Here is a 23719-nt window from a genome sequence, read left to right on the forward strand (position 1 = left end):
CTCTAACTGGGAATGTTAAATTTGTTATCGATCGATTTCCGAATACGTTGAATCTTGTGCTTGGATAACACGTTGATAATTATATACCGATGCCTGCGTGTGTGCGGTTTTAAATAACGTTTGTAGTTAAATGACAGAAAATATTACGTTTGATAATTGAAAGAAAAATGCTTCGGTGAGGAATTATTCGTCGTAAGCAGGGAACGTGTGAATTATTAGAATGTAATTAAAGTCTTGAAAGTGAAATAACTAACAACGGTGGTAAATAGTTGAAAATCGATTGCAATTTCTCATGCTTTATGATGGAAAATTATACGTTGAAAATTATCAAGTTATAGTTGCGAAACAATAACGATACACTTCCTGAATAAATTACGCAGTGATATAAGTCATTAACGGACGTGTAATTGTAGGTGCTGCATGTATATATGGATTTCTAAATCCGCTAATTTGAATGATATGGAATTAAAGATACCATACATCCATTGTGAAATTTCTCAATTCTCTTTGGGAAAAGAGAAAAAAGAAAACGTCGATACATCATAAAACAAGACTGACGTTCGTTCAACGAGATTGGAACAATCCGAATTTTAATTTTCTGATGAAAAGATAGAACAAAAAGGATTAAATAATTATTTTAAATTGTTTATCCGATTCAATACAGAAAAAAGAGCTTTATCTATATTTAAACATTGATCTCACAATTTTAACTTCTTCCAATAGCTATTTATATATACCGGAAATTTTGACGATTCGACAGATAATCGTTTCCTGTTCTTGGGGTGAAATAATATTTTTTTTTATTCTCACAAGAAGTAACACTTTTATAGCGCGCTTAAGGCTCGTCGAGGGATATACAATAAAACTGCTTAGTTATAGGCGGGATGTCGAGTGCCCGAGATTCTTCCCCGAGAAAATTTTAATACCGTCGAGTTTAATAAAAAGCGCCCCGCAAATGGTCTTTCCATTTAAGCCTGCCTGGATTGTGGCTTGTTATTCGTCACGCAATTTCGACCATTTCATTTTAAAGACGACTTTTACATTTAAGATAATGGTCACACAATGGACGTGTAATTGACATAATCTTAACAAATTACTTAACAAACGATAATGAGAGGTCTGACAATATCGAGAGCTGCGTCATTCGAACATCATCGACGTCCATCGAAAAGTAATCAATATAAGCGAGCGAATACTACGGGGATTTCTCGGAGGAATGATAGAATTCACGAAATTGAAAGCTAACGTAGTGCTGCATCTTCGTTGCAGAGCTTCAATCGGATATTCAAGAAATATTAACGTTTCCATGCTGAATTCCGAAGATCTTGCCATGTGTGTTCCTTGAAAGGAGATCAATGCGCGTTTCCCGGCTGCTTCTGGATCTCAGAGAAATGCGACCTGAAGTGGAAAATCGTGCACGGAAATTTCTCGGCTTCCAAATCGATTCATGCGTCAAATCGAAGATATTTATTCCGAAATAAAAATACAATGCGTGAAAATATTTATGACTCATGATACAATGAAGACGCATGAAAATATGCGAATTTCTTTTTCTAGCGTAAAAAAAAATTGTGCGACACGTTTTTTAATTGAGTTGTTAATATGAAGCGAAATAAATGACCTCGTGTGAGCTTTAAGCTGTAACAAACGTAATAATGTTGCCGGTAAAATGGAAAATAAAATAGCAGGACGTTTGCGATTCGAGTTGAAACGGACGAAACTCTTTACATGATTCGTAGGAAAATGTAAAGCTACGATTGAAGGTGACGACGATGGGCCAAGATTGGTGCACGCGTAGACGTAAACGTTTGAGCAATTGTTGCTGTCCATGCGGACCACGTGTTCATCCCTCAAATAGGTCAGTGAGTTACCAGATCGTCAAATATTAATGTAACAAGGGTACTTTACGGATATTCCTCATTAGAGTAGTTGTTCAGATATTTTTAGCAAACGTGAACTTTAATGTACGTTAAATAAACGTATTTTGGAGAGAATAATTTATGTCACATGGATCTCGCTTCAGGGAGAATACAAGAGAGAGATTACAATATTTACTATTTAATTTTAAAAGCGTATAAATTGTCTAGGTGCGTGATAGTTGGTAGTTCTGGATTTCTAACAAAGCTATAAGTTTACCGTTCGATAAAATCAACGAAGCAAGATACACGAAAGTGATAATTTCGAAAAACCCTCGAGAAATGCGATCTCGGTAATTTTATGACAAAATCAGTGTTTCTTAAAGCTTTTAGCGATACTTTACAATCGATTATTCGAAAGTGTATTATAATTATAATTGTATTAATTTTATTCGCATAAAAGCTATTTGTTCGAAATTTTTCTAATAGAAATTGCAGCGTAAGTTTGTGGTTCAATAAATGATCATTAGAAGACGAATAAAATAAGAGGCCGTTTGTAGTGGAAAGGAGAGAAAAAGGTTTTAAAATATCGAGGTTATCCCGATAAATCGAATGACGTAAGTGCTCGGTCGCTGAGCGACGAAAATTCATAAATATCTGAGATGATGGCAGTCTAAGTGACAGAAAGTATATCTTGCAAAAATTGCCAAAAATATTTTTTATTCAGTTTTATATAAAAATATTCATGGCTACATAAATATGTGAAATGATATTCGTATCAACTTCGCCTTCATCGTCATGTCAGCTATGATAGCAAGTTATATTTTGATCGTAAACTCTCTTAATCTGAATATTTGAGAATCATTACTTTATTAGTAAAGTTACTTTAAAGTAAAGACATTAGTATGCAATTTTTAATGACCTATTAATACATTGCAGCAGGAAAAAAACATGTCAAAGGTCAATACCATTTGCCGGCGTTGCAATCAGGAAGTGTAATATTAAAGTGTCTGACAGTCAGGGAAATCTAGAAAACGGGAATTGTCAAGGGATTTTAATTCTGAAAATATCAGGGAAAAATCAGAGATTTAAATAATTTATCTGAATTTTTTCACATTTTCTTCTTCTTATTAATTTGACGCATTTTTTAAAAACAACGCTTCATCCTGATTCGGTGCGATAATTTTCTGTTTTTGTTGAAAATCAATTTATTTATGAGCATGTTCGGTAATTTACATTTTCACTTTACCAGCAAATAAAATGAATACTTTTTTGATATTTAATAATATTTTGAATTTTAAATTTTATTTGTTTCTCGATAAAAATAATTCAAAGACTTTTGATTCAACTCACTTAATTGACTTATAATATAGCGATATATAAAATTATGCATTTTGAAAAAAGTAATGCTGAAAAATCAGTTAAGTAAAAATAATTCTTCTGGAAAATTCGGAAAAGTTAGGGATTTTTTTTTTCTCAGCCTTCTAAACACTCTGAATATTTCGAGGGAATTTATAACAGTGATGATTAAAGCGTGATGTTTCTATGCATAATATTTTATATGCACGAAAGTGCAAATCGATAATTTTCGCTCTTTGTTCCATATCGGGAGAAATGCAATCAAGAATTAACTTAATCACCATAATCTGCTTCGCATGTATACACTATTCAAATATGCTCGCACAAAATGCGCAAAAATTCACGAGACAGTTTTAGCCGAGAATTATTCCATTAACATTAATTACATTCTCATAAAGGTGGAAACTATTTGCTCAACCATTATACACTTCTCTTCCTCTATTTCTTCATCTTCCACAGAAATTGAAGAAATTCTTTCGTAATTTCTGAAGCTAATATCTTTACACGCTGCCTTGCCGTACTATTAAAGCGACAAAAATCTTTATCAATTTATTGATCTTTATTAATTTATTTCGAATATCGGATGCGGAGAAAATTGGAACGATATATTCTTATAATATTATTGCGCGCAGTCTTATATTCTCGATTGTACAGTGCACTTTATGGGACGCGCAAGATACACTTTTTTCATGTTTTCCTCAGTCGTTAAAAACTTCTCTTAAATCAAGTACGCTTCTTTTAATCCTCGCGTTCATCCATCGTCGCACTTTGTTGCTCGCTTTGCGTAGCCATGCAATTTCCATTTCCGCGTCGTCGGCGCTGTTACGTACTGTAGATGGCATTGAAAGAAAGTCAATTCGATTCTCTAAAGGTCTCGGTAGCGCGACCCGGGCTCGGACGAAATGTTAACGCCAACATTAAACGCTGCTGCACGTAACGCGTGACCGTTGAGCACGGCCAGCGCGAGAATTTCGCAAACACGCGAGACCGCGTTGGCGCACGTCAGATTCAAACACGTTACGTTTTGTCCTCCATCCGGTATTTTGCAGAAAAACGAAAGAGAAAGAGGGTGGGATTCAGAGAGAGAGAGAGAGAGAGAGAGAGAGATCAAACGAGAAATTAGGTCGACTTGATTGCGCGATAATTGAGAGTCCGATTAAGTAGCGAGGTAAACGAACAATCGGCCGGTTAGATGATGCGCCGTTGAGCTTTTCGTGACCGTAAAAGGAAATTTAATTCAATGCTTATACAATGATAGCAACGAAATTTATGCTTGGACATAAATAGCACAGAGGAATAATAATATCGCGGAAAACAATATCTTCTCCGCTCAAAGATTCTAAAGGAGACATTTATTTCCGTCAGTTTTCATTATTCGGTTAATTATTTGTAATATTATATTGTAATAAAGTTCAAAAATTAAAAAAAGTAATAATAAAAGAACAAACAAGATAGAAGTTAGAGAGAAGCGTGGCATAAGCTGTAAATAAGCGCACTAATCTACAAAGCCAAAGGTCCCGGGTTCGATTCCCGTAGAACCGAAAAATTGTATACGCTCTCTCGGAAGACAAAAATCGATGGCAAATCGAGAAATCTTGCCAAAAGCATCTCTCTAAAGGAGCCGTTCGGAATCGGCATTAAACTGTAGGTCCCTTATACGTGTGATAATCTGCGCAACGCAGGTATATGAGAGAGAGATCGAAATCGAACAAAAGGATGATGATTTAATAGTATAACACTAAAAAAGTGTATGATTAGATATAAGTCTCACGATCTGACAATAATATTTTGATATGGTCTAGTGGCTAGGCTATACTTATATACTTTTGATAAAGATATAATTTCATTGAAATAAATTCACAAAACGTGTTACATTGTGCCTCTTTCGAAAAAGAGCCGAGTAAAATTGTAGTAAAGTTAGTAATAACAGATAGATTTTTAAGGCTGACAGGAGAACGAGCAATCGCGTAATGAATTTTCACGTTGGAATTTTTCGTAGAGGTATCATCGTTTGGATTCAATCATTGCATAATACGCTTGTGCGTGTCTGTAACATGGTTGCGAATGACATTTTTGCCGATGACAAGTCCATGACAAAACCAACGGCACATCGTTATATAAATTCGATAACGACAACTATATCGCGCGGAACCGCATGCGAAAGTTGACTTTTTGATGGAGCACTCATTAAAAGATCGTTTAGGCAGATATCCAATTACAACTGGTTCATATTGTTTACCGGGAGATTGTATTCGCGCATCGATACGAGTTGAGAGCAGTCTCAGAGAGGAAGTCTCGTCCCGATTTTGCAATATAATTGAAAGTCAGATTATGCAAGCGAACGAACGTACAATCGGATGGCTTAGACGTTGTTTCCAAAGTCCTCGCGCCTTGAATACGATTTAATTGTTATGCGACGTGATAACATGTTTTGCTAACTTGTAATTTGTGTGTAAGACAACATGAATACAAAATAACTTTTCTAAAGAGAGCGAGAGTTATAGAATTAAAAAATCAATTATAATTCAAAATTATAATTAAAAATTATAATTAAAAAGTCATGATTAATTATAATCAATTTTAATTAAGTGAATGTTGATGAGATAACATTTTTTATTAATATATGAATTTTTTGTAAATAATATTATGTGCAATTATAAGAGAAAGAGATTGTTAAAATTAGGCTGCGTCAATTTTCATTAATGCGTAAATTTGAAATGTAAAATGAAAATATCGCAATTCAGAAATCATCTCAAATTATTAGCGCCATGTAAAAAATTTATAAGAGTCGTTCCCATTAGATTCGATTTAAACGTAGCTGCAGAGATCTTCACCATTCCATGAAGGCGATTTCTGCCGAAAGCCGAAGATTATTTATTGTCCAATGTTTCTCGTCTGTTTTCATAGCCTGTTTCATTATTTTATTTACTTTTCACATTTATTGATCGTTATTAAAATCCTGACATAAGCAGAAAAATCAGAAGTTCTCTCATTTTTAAATTTTACAGAAAGTGTCTCAGAGATGGTTTCATGAACCAAGCTGGTCGATTTTTTGCAATGTGAGTTTAGGATTCATTTTCAGGAGATATTGAGTTGATAAGCGTTTGATATCCAGAAAGTTTTTTAACGAAATGAAGATTGAATATATACATATTCAGTTACACGTACACCTATACACATATAGATGACAACGTTTAAATTTTCAAAAAATCAATAGTGCCAGACGAACGAAGGAGCACTGTAGCATCAATCCTTGCAGCCTTCATAGTTTTCATATCGTTTAAATTTTATATAACGACAAAAAGCGAGTTATCATCTCCCTCTGTAGAATAAATCGCGCGGAATTGACGGGACGACCATTACTACGATTTTAGTCCGATCGATAACGATTCAAATTGAATTTCTCGATCGCTCATCGGTACCGCGGACCGCTGAAACGATCGGGCGAAATATCGGGCGGGTAATCAGGAATTTAATTAATAGCACCGCGGTGCGATGCGGCGGCTATTAGTGATATTTCCTTCTTCGGAAAGCAGCCCCATCTTCCTCCTACCCCTTCTAGCCTGCCTTTCCCACGAGTGTCGCTGATCGATGTCGTGGAGGCTGGCTGGCTGGGCCGGTGACGTAATCGCAACCTCCGCCCCCAAGCCTTGACGTCACTGATGCCCTCAAATGCGCGTGGTCAGGTGCGTATCAGCGAGAATCTCCGTCTTTCTGCATCTCCCCCTGTCCCCGGCGATCCCTTCTCGTACTTCAGAAGCACTTCAGTCGATGGCCCCGCCGCAAACGCCGTCATCAACATGCATCCGTTTAGAAAAATGGAACGACGTTCTGTAAATCCTTACTAAAATGGATTAAATTCCAAATTGAAGGAAAGATAGATGAGATAATGATGAAAAAATCGTGATAAATAAATTCCTTATATTCTTATTTCTATAACTACAATAATTGAATTTATAACAATATATTTTAAATTATTTTTGTATTATTATTCTCACAATAATTATACCTTTTTATTTAAATTTTTTAAAGTTTAGAATATATATAATTTCCGAAATTACCAACATTAAAAATTTAGAAATCAGAATATATTCATAAATATAAATCTGAAGCTGCTTCTCTTTTTAATTATAAAGGACTGAAAAAGATATGCAAGTAAAGAACAATATAATATAAATAAATTTTTATTATTCATATAATTTAAAGTAAATTTTAAATGTTAAAACTCTGAAAAAAGTAACTTTTAATTAAATTTCTGTTAAAATTTAATCGATTAAATCATGTGTGAATGAAATTTAGTTCTCTAGTATCGTATATATGAACGAAACGCAAGCAGAATTTACATTTAGAGTTTACATTATTTCCATTTATTTGCAGAATTATGTACAGACACAACAGTTTACTTTGCAGGTTGCTATATTGATTAGGCACTCTCGCGCTCAGTTTTCCTAACGAATTGCATTAATTATGCGAAGAGTTGTGCCAATGTTTTTGCGCGAGTTATTTGTAGAATTTTAATTTGCTTTCGTCGAGAGCTTTAATTTACATTAAGTTGAATTTAAATACATGTTTAATTGTTACTACGAAGAAAAAAATGTTTAAGATTTCGTTGTGACATAATTAGATGATGTATACATTTGTCGATTTTTAAAGCAGTTTCTCGTAAACGAAAAATTTATAAAAACATCGTATTTTATTCGAAAAATGCAAGTTTGAAGAAGAAACCTTTTGCAGAAAATTCGTATCAAATGTACTATTATTTTTACGATATTTTATATAAAAAGTATTTCGTTCTTGAACGCCCGTGTATGCTTATTGGGGCAATTTGTAGAGAACGCAGTAAGGGTTGCCGTACTTGATGATTTGGCGATTGGCGATTAAATCCAGACTGCTGCTTTACTTTGCGAACTAGTTTCCCTCCTCTCCGAGTACATATCCGAAGAATTCCCGGGACAACCTCATCCCCGTAGCATTATATTCAGTCGAAGTTGGCGCTGGTCCATTGTTTAGTTGAAGGGCGGTTTCCCCGCACAAGGACTCTCATCGATTTCCTTTTTCTCCTTCGTTCGCTCGTGCCACGCTCGTCGAGATTAAGAATTTCCTTTCTACAATCGCGTCGTAAGCAAACATAATAAGGACAGTTTAAGATTTCCTTTATAATTGATTTACATTTGTACAGGTGGGAATTCCGCGAGAACTACAATCGTATACGGATTTTTTATTTTTGCATTCAGTTAAGGTATAAATATTAATGATCATATTTATTCGATATTAATATAATTACATTATTGTAGAAAAATTTAGTGCGTCTCTTAAATGCTTGAGGAATTTTTTTTTATTTGGTAACTTGGTGCTATTGTGAAATTTAATTATATTAATATATGATATAATTATTAATATATGATATAATATATATTAATTGATAATATATATTAATTGTACTGTACAACAGATTTTTTTATGATGTATAATATAACCCAAAAACTTACCTTTTAAAAAAAAAGTAAAAAAAGGGCGCCAAGTTCATGTAAATTGTATCTAACTGTTGTATTATTTACAAAAATAGTGATATATAAAAATTGCGCCAATTAAGGATAAAAATTTGTACAAGATAAATAAGTTTTCTTCCTTGTACTTTTATTTATCTTGTACAAATTTTTATCCTTAATTGGCGCAATTTTTATATATCACTATTTTTATAGATAAGACAACAGTTAGATACAATTTACATAAACTTGGTGCCTTTTTTTACTTTTTTTTAAAGAGGTAAGTTTTTGGGGATTGTATCACTTCTTTTTTAGTATAATTAATTTTTAGTATAATAGTTAGAGATATTATATTAAAATATATATATATATATATATATATATATATATATATGTATAAGTATTTGTATAATTTTAAATATATAAGCAAATTATATAAAAATATATAAAGAATAAGTATATATACATATTATATGTATACTTTTATTATATTCTATATATTTATATTTAGTTTGCAAAATAGATATTTATTATTTATCTTGCGCTCAAATTAGCATACCTTACTGGCTCTTATTTGCCAATTTTTAATAAATATTTTAATAATTTATTATTTAACTTGCACTTCATTATTTGTCACTACTCAAAATGCGGTTAATGACACTTGCCACTAATGACACATGTCATTAATATCGCAAAGCATCGCTAGCGTAATCTTCTGTCGAGAGTAAACGTACATTTTCTCTTTCTATGTGTTGTATACATGTGTGTTGATGACGATGATAAAGACGTTTCTTAATTGAAAATTTTCATTTTCAATTCATTTTCAATTTTAATTTTCATTCAAAAATTTCGATTTTGCATTATGATATTTCCATTTATAGATCATGCAGCACAAAAATAAAGATACTTTCTTTATATAATTCAAACTCATTCTATCGATTAAGCCTAGTAAGAATTCGATCTGTTCAGCCGTTATTGAAATTCGGTAATCTGAGTTATTACTCTCAACTATCCGACTCGTATATAGATACACGGAGTGCCTCGCATGATGCTTCGCATGAACTTGGCGCGAGACACTATCGTGTCTCTTGATAGTTTTTGAACAAATTTATCTAAGGGAAGTTTTTCAAGTGACACAAGACTATCATTCAGCTGCCGCCAAACGTCTCGTAACGGAACAGAAATATTCGGTTAGGCAGTAGAAATGGATCGATCAGCATCCGGCTTGTAGCAACCTTCTTTATCGATGGTCACTGGTCCTGCTTGTATCGTTCTATCGTAAAGTTTGAAACGCTTCGTGTATCTAGAGAGCTCGATTCATTTTATACTCTAGCTCTGTCCATAACTTACCCAATTCTAGTTAATTCTAATAACTGTTTCGTGTCGCAAATGCGCTTTGCTCCAATGACCCTAATATTGATTGACGTATGCAATTGATTGTGAAAATGCTGATCAATCTTAATAGACAGATATGTTATTATTTCACTGTCATTTGTAAAACTAAAAAATTATAAAAATTGTAAAAAATAAAAAAATACTAAAGATAATAAAACTAAAAAATCTATAGAATAAATCTGGTATACTTTCATCCTCAGAATAAAGTTAATTATAAATAACATGATAGCTAAACTCAAATAAAATATGTATATTCGAGCAAACTTTACAGTGTTACTTCGCACAATGTATTCTAGTTTGAATAGCAATGTGAATCTAAAATATACATACATATATTGTCGATTCCATAATCGATATACGATTAAATATTTTGTATGCACAAATACATCGTATAAATACATTGATTTTCCATGTACGGAATTTCATACATTGTTCCCAAATTCCCGATATTTTCTGATAACCTCGAGAAATTCTCGAACGGATTACAAAGCCGCTGCCTTTATTACGCATGACGTCAAGCATGTTAAAGCCATGTTCTACGTAATATTTGAATAAGGCATTCAGAGAGATCGGAAGACACGAATTCAAAAGCTTCAAAGATTGAGACTTGTGAACATATCGCAAGTAATGTGTAATCCGACTTAATGCCAGATCTATATCTCTTTTGCCATTTTTTGAATATGATATAACACATACATTGTTACACAAGAACATCGTAGTGGAATTTAAAAATTTATTTGAAATCTGTTTAAACAAAAGACAGATATTTTTTTCTTAATTTAAATTATAACAATAAAAATATATATATATGGATGCTATCATATTCTTTTGTGCCAACAATAAGTATAATTAATTATTAAAAAAGCATATATAATGATTAATATTAATATAATTACGTATTATGAAAAAATTTGATGCGTCTCTAAAATGCTTTACGCTAGATAATAAAGAGAGAGATCTAGTTAGTGCTACTTAAACGCTTTTTCTTTGTACATTACATGAAGCATATTTTCACGCGTATATCACGATTTAAAGGGCCATTGACCCGCTTTAAATGAGTTCAGATACTCCACTTTAAGTTGACCTATCTACATCGAAATGATAATTCGATAATAATCCATGACATAAAGTTTATTTAATGAGGGTAACGAATGCGAAACTTCGTTATTCGATGACATGGCTGTTTTGTACATGCGGTGCTGATCTGTGGCTGATAAAATGACATGTGTACAAGCTTATGACGATGAAAAAATTATATAAGAATAACATGGAGCAGCATACCTATTTTTTCTAAAAAATTTAATATCTTATCTTTAATATTTTATCTTGTATAATTTTTTTATATTTCTCAGTTTTAAAAGTGAAAATGTTTTAAATCAATTTTTCTGTGTATGTATGCGTGTGTGTATGATTTATAAAAATTGTAAATAATCTTAATATACATATTGAAATCACATTAAACTTAGACAGATAAAATTATATATTATATCGAAACAGATTAAAGTATATCTTAATAAAAATTTTGCTTTTTTTCTGTTATAGGTAAGTCCAGATGATGCTATTATTAAGCTGTTCAATCGCGTAACAAGGTCGACGTAGCAAAAGTTTACGTAAGTTACGTGTATTGCGCGAAAAATACTCAGTATTCGTGCAATCACGTTGTTTTCATTTTATGCATACATATATACATACATACATACATATATATATATATATATATATATATATATATTTATGTATGCATGTACATATATAAATGTATAAGATGGATATTATTATTATATACTTTGAGATATAAATATTATAAACTTTTACTTTAATATATTGTTAAAATAATACTCTACCCAAATCTAGAAATTTTTACACGATTAGATCTTTACACGATTCATCAGAAGTTATAAAACTCTCACATATCAGATACATATATATGTATTTGTTTGAAAAATTATAAAAGTAAATAAATTGGTATAAATCCAGAATAGTAACATTGTAGTCCTTCTCATTAGGGAAATATATTGATACATACTAGGTGCTGATACTCTGTTATGTAAATAATAGCAATATTTATGTGTGTGTATATGTGTACATAAATATGAATACTTTGTAGTTTTGCATAATACACACACACGTACACATATGCACACGCACATATCTGTTATATGCGAATTTTACAGATTTTCGACAAATCGTATAAACATGAATCTAGATTTTTCTAGAGTATCATTTTAATATTGAAGTGAAAATATACAATATTCATATCTAAAAGTCAATGCCATGAATAAATTCCAAGGCTCAAAATATCTTATTGTCTGTATAGTTAATAGATGCATACAAACACAGCTGATGCATAGTCAATAGACTTACTTTTACATTTAAGTTTAATTTTACTTAAAAATTGTAATTACACAAGCGAATCGATAACTCTTTTATATATCGTATTCGTTTTTCTGTGTAAAATTATAATCCTCGGAAATTATTATGTGATCTTTGTTATATAGATGTGTGTATAATTTTTTTTATATTTTATTATATAAAAAATATATAAAAATATAAAAAATACTAACATACATACATAAATACATATATATAAAGGATAACACTTGAATCAAGAGCAATGCTATTATTGATTTTACACTGTATTAGATTTTAAAAGTTCTTTCGTTTTCAAAATTTTCAAAATGCAGCTTGTCGAAAAAGAACTTTACTAATGAATAATTTCATGTTTTTAATTTCTTTACTTTCAAACTTCTATTAAAACTTTTAGAAAAATACGCAAGTATAATATTTTTTTACATAATTTAATATGAATGCAGAAAAGATCGTTTTTATATCTCTCAAAAATTAATAAATGCAGAGATTATTTGTCGATAGCATTTATAAAAAAAGTACAACGTGTTGAAATACGAGGTTAAAATTCGACCAGTTCCAATATCGTGCGATGCCCCCGCGTCGCGTCCTTTTAAAGGGACTAAAAAGTCTGCGCGTTGGCGGTGCTCGAATGTTTGCCGAACTATCGTCGGGTTCGATCAAATCTGATTTGTACACACATATACAAAGCGGGTTTTAACCGTACACGTGCGCACGCACACGGAATACGTAGCAACACGAGATATCGTGCATACAGTTTACGAAAAAGGGGACGAGCACAGAAATCGACTCATACGCGAGAGGGACGTGCGACATAAAACGCATATTTACGTCCGGAGGCGCGAAGATCCCTCGCTGTTTGTTCTGTCACCCTTGGAGATATTCTAATCGGATTAGAGACTTCTACGCTGCCATTCTTTTTCCTTGGATATTGCCAGAAAATTTAGCGGATCTTCCAAGTGGATTGACAAGCCGTTACGTAAAATTGAACATTTGATCTGCGACCGTTTGCTAATTTGAATGTTTACTCGCGCGTCTATTTGTTGATTTGTTGAACAAACAAAGGCAGAGATTTATTTGATTGTGCGAACCGCGTGATGCGAATATTGCGTTGCTTTAAATCGAGAGACTTTCTAGAGATATTATTGCGTTATTTCTTTTACGTGTTTTCACATATATTTGTTTTTTCGCTATTTTATATCGCTTATGTACGATGATAAGAAGAATTTGAGTTGTATTAAATTGATGTCCAGTCGACACACATGAGAAAAGTTAGCCGAAAAGCTGCTTTAAAAGCGTGTCACTTACGATATATCTACTCACAATCAGATATATTTGGCGCGTAACAATAAAAGTCCAATGATAAATATTGTAGATGTTGTATTTTTGAAATTGTTATTAATTTCATCGCCTCGTTGTTTCCAAGTTTTTTTCAACCATCCCGAACCATGTTTAACATATTGCGTAATTTGCATACGTGGCGTTTTTACACATCGTGATTGTGAAACTATTTCTGCATATTTGGTTAGATTATATTTAAATATATGGAAAACACACGCATTCTTTAACGACTCGATTTTAAATAAATGCCAAAGTAATGAAATAATAATTATTCTTTTTAATTTGATGTAACAAACTCGAAGCTATTTTGTCAAGTAATCTTTTATTATATATTCGTAAAAAAAAAGAATTAAATTAATTTTCACTGGAATTTTATTTGGAAGCTTTATAGCTGAATTTTTTCATCAAAATTTAAATATTTATGTTGAAGACATGTAATGAAAAAATACAAACTTAAATTTCTTCTCAAAGGAAGAAATATAGAATTAAATGTAGAAAAAATAAAAAATATATAGAATTAAATTTCTTCTAAAAAAGAAACTCCCGAATAGGTGAAAAAATGATATCGATATTCATTCCATTATATATGTATATAATTTAATTTTTATTAGCATCTGTGATCGTAGTAGAAGTAACGTAGAAATAACTTGACAATGATATATGTGTATGGCGTAGTTTCATTTATCACGGTAATTCATAATCTCATCTTTCCTCATGGCTGGACCTTCAAGTGAAAGTGATCGATAACAAGTCAGCCGTCGTCTGACCTCAAGGACGATCGTAAATTACAGATGCGGACATCGCACGCCGATGGTTAACATAACTTTCCGTTCTGTAAACACTCTCGGAAGAGATAAACATAAACATTATAATAATCGATCCTTCTCTTTGCTGATTCCCGCCGATAAGAACTTGACATTCGACAGTTTCGTTCGAGCGAGCTTCTTCTTTACCGCGTATTTTCGAGTCAAATCGTGATTGTGTGATTTCTAAATCGAAGGAATCGTTCGAGATTCTTCTCGGAAGAGTGAAAAGGAAATTAACGGTTCCATTTCAGTGAAGTCTCTTTAGTGCAATTTTCGTGAAGATTTTGGCGAATATGATGCTGATCTGACAGATGTAGATTCTGTGCGATAGCGTGGGATTGTTTCGTGAAAGATTTAATTAATCCTTAGGAAAGAATTAATCTTGGTATGTCTTAAAAAGGATGAAAGTTTTAAACACAATGTTCCGCGATTGAACGAAAAATAAATATTATTCGATCTATGTAGCATAGATGTTTTTTCTTCCATACAACGGTTCGTTATGAATCAGTTATTGTTGGAAAAGGTGCCGGCGCATGTCTGGTTGATGACCTGTCTAGATAAAAAAGTTTCGTAACCCGACAAAGCGGAATTATGTATTTGAATTACGGTGGTCGGTATCGGTATTGTGATCGCCTCGATTCCGACAGCTTTGTTGTCGCAAAGTTCAGTTTTCGAGCGTGTTTTGACATTGAAGAGACAATGTAGTCGCCGGAGAATAATGTAGTTAGAAATAAACATTCAACGAGTGCCTCGATTAATATCATTCGTTATTATTAATTAAAAAATGCCATCGCATTTTTCTTACCGAGCAAACAAAACGTTGAATAATTTTGTCTCTTCGTTCCTCATTAATCAATCTAGAAGCAAACAGGGAATCTTGAAGTGTTTGCATCTCACCTTCGCTGCCAGTGTAATCAAAGTCATTAGCGCCGTTAGTTTTAGAACCTTCTATCGAGCCTTACCAATGTTGACTTGCTATCGGAGCTCGGTTATGTTAGGAAGCTGTATTGTTATTCCAAAGTCGTTAGTTGAAATGTAAACTATCGGTCGACGACAAAACGAGAGCATCGCTCGCGTCTTCGTTTGCATTTTATCTCTGTCATCCTCGTATGACACGTGGTCGCGCGATGATAACGGCGATGACGACGGTGACAAGAGGTAGGGATACGAAGCGTCAATTTATCCGTCGATTTTTCTCGCGCAACGACGACGACGATGACGACGACGACGACGACGACGCGGGAACGTCGCAGCCGCAGCCGCAGCCGCGGAAATGCGCGCGCGTCCGCGTCGCGTGACCACGAAATCGCGGCCGTCAACTTTAGTTGGCGTCGACTCACGTGGACGTGCGAACGCGATGCGAGCGCGACTTTATTCTCCTCTCTCTCTTCCCCGCCTCGTCGTCCAACTCGTGCGCCAGGCACGTCCGTATCGCGCGGCGATTGTGTTGCTAATTAATCGCGGTTACGTGGTTACGTGGTCTAATTATGTCCGCTGTGTCGTTTCTGCCGACCGAGCGACGCTCGTTTAATCTCGTCGAGATTCAGGTATCCTCGTCAAGGACGAAAGCCGGTTCTCATGGTGCGTCGCAAATCTTTAGTTCCTGTTTTCCGTTGATATTATCGCACGGTACACGATTATCGATTGCTCCTAGAGCTACGTGCGAGCTGCCGCGAAATGCTTTTACCCATTTTGCTCGGCTATTAATTCAGGTTTATCGGTGTGCGTGCCGTGAAAAATTTCACGCGGATTCATTTATTGGCGCATCGGTATCAACATTTTGTGTCTATTCTTTTAAATATGAGATAAACATAAGATTGTTTTATCGAATTGTGTAGTGGAAAATTATTATAATATGCAAAAAATAAAGACAAAGACGTTCAAGAACAAATTTGATGAAATAATAATTTTATTCGGGAACAAAATTTGATAAAGGAAGAAACACTAAAAACGTAGAAAAATTCTGTAAATCGTTATTTTACCTGTTGACAGATGTAAGAGTGCAAGGCAATAGTGAAATATTTAAATTACTTTCAAATAAGTATCTATGACAAACGCGATACATTTTCGTCAAATTACAAAGCGATAAAAAGCGAGTACGTTTCACGTCTATCTATGACGGGTATAATATTTCCATCGCGAGATCGACTTCGTTTCCTGCGCCACATTGTGCATGTGCATGCAGCCGCGTAAATAATTTAAGCATAGCTATAGCACGTAACGAGGTTTCCAGTCTTGTACTTTCCTCTTTGTCGTTACAATTCGAATACTACGCTTTGCGTTACCTTATTAATTCACCTCGATCTTATCTAAATGATAATTAGACTTTCAATATTCAATTTTGCGTATTAGGAATTCGATTTTGAATTTTAGAGAAATTTCGAATTAATTTTACAACGAAAGCTTTCTATACAACATCGTATAGTGTTAATTAATTAAAGTATTAATTAATTAAAAATTAATTAAAAAATATATAAATATAAGTAAATAATTGAATAAGAAAATTAAATTAAATAATCAAATAATTAAATCGAGCCATATGTTGCTTTAATTAAAATGTATTAGAATTATTTAAAAAATAAAATAAAATTTTTACTTGTTAAAATCCATTAATGACAGGTCATAAAACATTAACTTGCGTATATTCATGCAAACAATCATCATAATGATGGAAATATTTTTTTAAATTACTTTATACGTGTTGCTTCCTTATTACTTATAACGTTCGCATTAATTCGGAACATTTCGAACGCACGCCAGGAAATCCGGCATTTCTCTCGAATATACATACGTTTTATCAACTGATCATTAAATTCATTGAAGATTCAGTATTGTTATCGCGGTGCTTATTTCATTCATCGAACGGTGACGTGGATAAATCAACAGGATATATCCCCGTGTGATATAAGATTGATTTGTAATCTCGGAAACAGAAGAAAAAAAGATGAATGCGCGAGTTTTTCTTCTTGTAGGTTTTATTTTCCTATATTTAACCCATTTCAAGTTTATTTTAACGATAGGGTTGTTCATCATGTGTTGTATATTGATCTGTTTGAGAAATCAGTTGCAGAAACGCGTTTGTAAAATTTCATGCGAGTTCTCATTCGTCTCATTTCTTTTTTCGGAAATACGAAAATCGTGAGAACGTTTTAAAACGTTTTTAAAAACATTTTATACGATTTACAGATGATTAATACAAGTGTGCCGTGCATCATGATCATTTGTGCAACGTAAGAAAATTTTTTTTTCATAAATGCAATTTTTTCATCGCATAATCATTCTAAACGATTGTCAATCGACCGAAATATTTGTTGAGTCGTGCTAAAGAATCTTATTTTCTTAATGGACTCTATCGACTTTCGACCGCATATATTTTCGAATCATTTGCTTTAGTTTGACTTCTTTTGTACGAATTTTAATGTAATTGCGAATATTCTTGTACGATGAAGTTCAAGCCAAAAATTGTGGTTTCATCGCCATTCTTTTGTTCATAATAGTAAGAGACTTTTCTCCAATCTTTCAATTTCATCGGTATTGTTTCATTCTATTTTCTCTGTTTTTAAAGAATATTTTCATATAAATGTTGTATTAATTTTATAAACATATAGAATATCGGATAGAAGTCGTATTGTTAAAAATTTTTCTTGTGGAAATGTCTTTTACAATCTTATTTTCTGGATGAAATATTTATTAAACATCGAATATTGATGTTAATTTTGTCAGAGCAACAAGCGTTGCTTTTATAATATGCTTAGTTTCGCTCGAGCATTATACACTCGAGCAATGACGTCATCGGTCTACGACACAAGTCATGGTCGGTCGCAGTTAAACAAAGAATCGAGCTACCAGCCGAGGTTAATTACTTCACTTTCAATCGACTTTGTGTTTAACAAAATGAAGTCATCATTATTACATCATTATTAAATCATATAATTTAATTTTTTTATAATTTCATTATAATAATTTACAATTATAATAACAATCTTTGCAAATTTGCATATAAATAACGGCACGCTTATGTTTATTAATGACATTTTGATTAGATAACAGCAGGTAATGACGAATGATAATATCGAATAGAGGAATGAATATACTGTTAAAACTATCGGTGTAAATTAATTGTGTAAATTAATTGTGTGCAAAAGATATTTAATGGAATTATTGTCTCGCAACGCGCGTCTTATTTTTACTCATCAATCGAAGAAATTTTATATATTGTTAGAAATGTAGATTATAATTAGAGAAAACATGTAACGCCGTCCTGTATCTCGCAGGCGATAAAACAATCTATTAACGATCCATTAAACTCGAGCACACTCGTTGAGCATTATAAATTTAAATGCTAAGAATCGGGACGTGCGACAAGAGATTCGTTCATGGTTATGGCGTCAGAGAAATATACGTGCAGCATATTTACGCCATTTATACTGCGTCCAGGCATTTAATTATTGATTTATAATGGAAATTATTTAATTTGGACAAATTTTAGGTTATTGCAAAACAATTTTTGGAATAACATGATTTTAAAAAGCATTATTATTGTATAAACCGAATTATATTCCAAATTTATAAAATATATAAAATATAAAATATAAAATATGTAATATATATAAAATATATATAAAATATATAAAATATAAAATATATAAAATATCTAATGAAGATTCTATTAATAAACTATTATAAAAGTGTAGTAATTAATTAATAAACTATAAATTTGTTACATTGACACAATTTCAAGGTTGGACTTTAATTTTCCCTTTTGTCGATGATATCGCGCTTTTATTCGTAGATGTTTCGTTAACACAATAATAGCAGAAAAGAAATGTCATAAGAGAAATGTCATGGCGACATTTCTATTGTGTCCGCCAATATAACAGGACACGCGTTATATATAGATTGTTCTGTAGTCGTTTCGTTTGAAGGAATATCTTGTATCAGAAAAATTATTTTTTTAATTGTGCGCGATTCTTTTTTTCCCTCAATGTATATTCTTTTATCTCGTATCTATCGTTATCTCGTATCGAAAATAAATATTTATCCCATTTTGCCACAAACGTTATACACGTAATTTACCTTGATCACGCAAAGCTTTGACGATTATTTGCGCGATATCTTTGTAATTCTTCAAAGACGAATGTTCCCTTTTGTTAACTTGTTCATGGATACGCATTTCCGTCTAGCTCGTCACGTAGCTCTGTGGACAACTTTCAAACAATAAATATTGTTCTTGGATAATATGTTATTGGCTGGCTCTCATAATAAGTAGCACGCGGATCAATTTAAATGACGTTGGATTATTGCGTTGTCAGCTTTGTTCAACACCCATATGACAGTTTCTCGCGGAGTGTAAAGCTTGTCACATAACGTGGCCTATTTCTTGTTGCGTGTTACATGAGATTGCGAGATTTTCTTCTTTGTCAAATATTAATATTTCGAAGAAAACATCGTATTTATAAATTTATAAGGAAAGATTAATGTAATACTCCGACAACATTTTATCCTTCAAATTATTCAAGAAATTATTATCACGTCGAGTATTTTTTAGAGATTATGATTTATGGAATAAAAAGAATTATAATTATTTTCTTAAATGTACGCTTTTTATGCGTACAAACCGCATATGCAGTTGCTGTTTATAAATTATGCTTATTTTAAATGCACGAGCTTGGCACAAATACTGCTTGAAATAAATTTAGTAACATAAAGAAAACAAACGTTAATTTTCAAATACCGAGGAACAAGATTGCGAAATGCAATAGAAGATTCTGATGAGCTTGTTTTCATTACATTTATTATTATATTTAATACCTTTATGTCTTTAGAGATTTGAGCGGCTAATTAAAACTGAATTTAATACTTGACTCACAATGACTATCTCTGCTTTAATTAAATTAATTCTAATTATATCTATCTATTAATCAGAATCAAGATAGCTGTTCTCTTTATATTTTTTTTATCGGTGCATATATAATATAATATATATTATGCTTGATATGAAATAGAGACATTTTTTTAAAGTTACAATATTAAAATCATTTTAAATTTATGCGATAATTTGCGATCCAGGCGAAATTACGTTCCATAAATAAGAGTGAGGTAGAATAAGGTAGAATGCAAGTGAAAGAAAAATTGCTAGATTCTAGAATTTCGAAATATCGAAAAATTTCTCTTAGAGAACAACTCGAATCCCAAAGGAAATCTACAAGTTTATCCAAAATAGATCGAATATACGTAATGCATTCGGAAAACTTTACCGGCAGAGATCCATGCATTTCATGGACGAAAAGTTTTAATAAAATATAGATTGCAAAAAAAAATAACTTGTGATTCTGTTATCTATTATGATGTAGTCCAATGAGATCATTATTTTTGGTGGCGCTTCGCGCCACAAGATGACATTCATGCGCAAGAGGCTGAAGAAATGGAACGTTGTCTCTTTTAAATTCGCCGTGGGGTGTTATTCTTCCGAGTTCGTATCGATGTCGCGAGAAGTGAACCTACGAGAATAGTTTCGAGAGACGCTGAATTATCACAATTATCGTAATTATTACGCCTCGATGAAAGACTGTCGACACGCGAGAGCGAGAGAAACGTGCGAAGATGATCACAGTGTCGTCGTTTATTTGGATGATAACGAGATCGCGAGATCGATCGGAAATCGGGCCCGAAGGCAGATGTGATTCCCTGTACAGTCGGGACGATCGGGAACGTGCGGATTCCAGGCGAAACTCCAGGGAAACGGCGACGATCGGTCTGACCATCGTTGACCGTAGACGGCACCGTCCACGACGGCACTCACGTCGTTATTATGTCGATCGAAACAAGAGGTGAGTGGCATGCGACGTCGCGAATCGATCGGATCTGGATGTGATAAGAATCGTATCGTGTGCAGAGAGTGACTAATTGAAGGGACTCGAGGGACTTCATTTCACGGATAATCGAAAAATAAAAATGCGAGGCGCCGATACCACGTGACTTAAAAATATATATTGCTATATTTTATGTAGAAAAAATATTATGTATAATGTATTATGTATAAAATAATATATTATGTATAAAAAATTGCTATTAATCCGGAGAGACGTACAATGGAAAAAGTGCGCACACGCTCCTCTTTTCAGCATCGCTCTTAAATGTTACGAAGCGAGCTCATTGAGATAAGCCATAGTCGCTTTTAATACCGCTTTAAGATTATATCCACTGAGGTTTATTAAACTCGATCCCTTTTTACCCTGATGCTAATGTAATCGATGTACTCTCGTGGCTGCGGAAGAGCTTATCGACTACACTATGAAAATCAATTAACATCCACTGTCCAATAAAGTTGGACGGGGTCGCGAAATAATGCATTAATATTAGCGCTCATTGTGTGATTAAACTGAGCGTTATGAGTTATCATACGTGAATTTTTTTATCATGGCGCTTCGTTTTTTTTTTCTCTCCAATCACATTCAGTCATATTATTTGTAATTCTCATCTGAAAATACAGTCTATCGAGAAATGTTTTATACAATTTACATATGTATACGCCATAAATATATATACGATCGAGTGCAATGTATAATTTTATTACAATAGAACTGACTTGGCGCATTACAGTATAAAGTTGGATTTAAAAGGAAAAAAATTTACATACTGAAAACGTAGTTCTGTAGATGCGTTTTTTTATTGCACAGGTTTGTGTGAAACGGAGAGTCATTACATTTGCATACTCTCGATCGCACTCGTAATATTTTCCGGATTATCGTCCCGAGAGCATCTGTTCGATGCAAAAAACCGGATTTTCAACGTCAAGCTCTGTATCTACATACAGTGATCATTTGCATAATATTGCATTTACGCCATCATAAACGGCGCGCTGCAAGTACATCGATTGTCTTTTTTATAACATTCTCGTACTCGGATATCGTATCTGCGAGCGTGCGAGAAGTTCTTGACACAAATCTGGCGACCCTGAAGGGTAGGTGATAAACACCCTTAACAACCGCACAACACGCTACCTTTTTCGGGATCGATACTGCGCTTTTAAATAGGGTTCAATCTATCGAAATGGAGACTTTGATTTCGTTTTGCTCCCGGATGTGACAAATCGCAGAGATGGCCATTTAAATATATCCTACAGAGAATTTTTATTTTTCTTCTAGTCAAAGAGTAAAATCGTTTTTTTTCTCTCGCGATGATTCAAACGACACGTGTAGGTTGATTTTATTGTTCAGTTTCATTGCCGTGGCGTGGTGCACTTTCACACGTATAAAATGCATGCGGAAAAACGGCGTCAACGATCAACGAGTGTAATGGCTTAATACGAGTTGATGCTCGTTAACGAACTACACGCGATTTCGCGAGACTCCGGCAAATGGCGCTTGGTTTAATCGCGCATTTAGTGGAAAACCCGTCGGGACGATTCAGATGAGAGCAAACCAGCCTCGCATGTCGAATGAGGATACATCAGACCATTTTTTTTACAAGCACTATCAAGGAAAACCGATACACGTATCCGTGGCAAATCGATCTCATCCTCTCATCCTTCCGGCTTTTCTTGCAGCTTCCTAAAGTTTTATCGGTGTTCTCGCTAAATCCCAATTGCTCCTTAAATTGATCAAATGCCCGCTATTTGTTCCTCTGTCGGCCGCAAAGTAACGGAAAAAGCTTCATTCTTCATCGGGATGTAGTTTGTCGATACGGTTTATTGGCGGATGTATATCTTCATTTACATATCTCTTATTATTCCTTTGGCGTGCCGCATCTTGACAAGTTTGTTTGTCGAGAAATCTTTGAAGTTTCAAGAAGCCAGAATCTTTAATTTGCGTGAAAAATAGCAAAAGATTATATGAACAGAAAAGATTACAGAACAAAAGAATGCATAACTAAATGAGAAGATAAATGTGTCTAAATGTAAAAAGTACTATTTTTGCAGTTTCTTTGAAGCATAGGCGCTTTTCGAATAGTTCAATATTATCTTGAAAAACTTGAATTAAAATTGATGCGAACTTTGGATAAAACCATTTTCCATTTTCTCATGTTTTGATTTCATACGCCGAAGACCTCTCCCTGATCTTATCGCGATAAAACTGAAAAAGGAAAGCGGATTTCTTCGACAAATCTT

At 33.3% G+C, this 23719-nt stretch overlaps 1 protein-coding gene across 14 annotated transcripts in view; it reads left to right on the plus strand.

The window, feature by feature from the left end:
- The window catches only part of LOC105256745 (cAMP-specific 3',5'-cyclic phosphodiesterase), a 316988-nt gene that overhangs the window by 219079 nt on the left and 74190 nt on the right, over window positions 1–23719 (plus strand). Inside the window, exon 1 of one of the 14 annotated variants that reach the window (XM_020029219.2) lies at window positions 1841–1858. The exons of 12 other annotated variants lie outside the window; for them this stretch is intronic. The gene's annotated coding sequence lies outside the window, so the exon portion shown is untranslated. Of the gene's footprint in view, window positions 1–1840; window positions 1859–21420; window positions 21441–23719 lie in introns of those variants that run through there. One more of the 14 variants, XM_020029213.2, reaches the window with a different exon arrangement.

This window comes from Camponotus floridanus, unplaced genomic scaffold (genome assembly GCF_003227725.1).
Source record: "Camponotus floridanus strain SB8 unplaced genomic scaffold, Cflo_v7.5 scaffold45, whole genome shotgun sequence".
NCBI classification, from domain to species: domain Eukaryota; kingdom Metazoa; phylum Arthropoda; class Insecta; order Hymenoptera; family Formicidae; genus Camponotus; species Camponotus floridanus.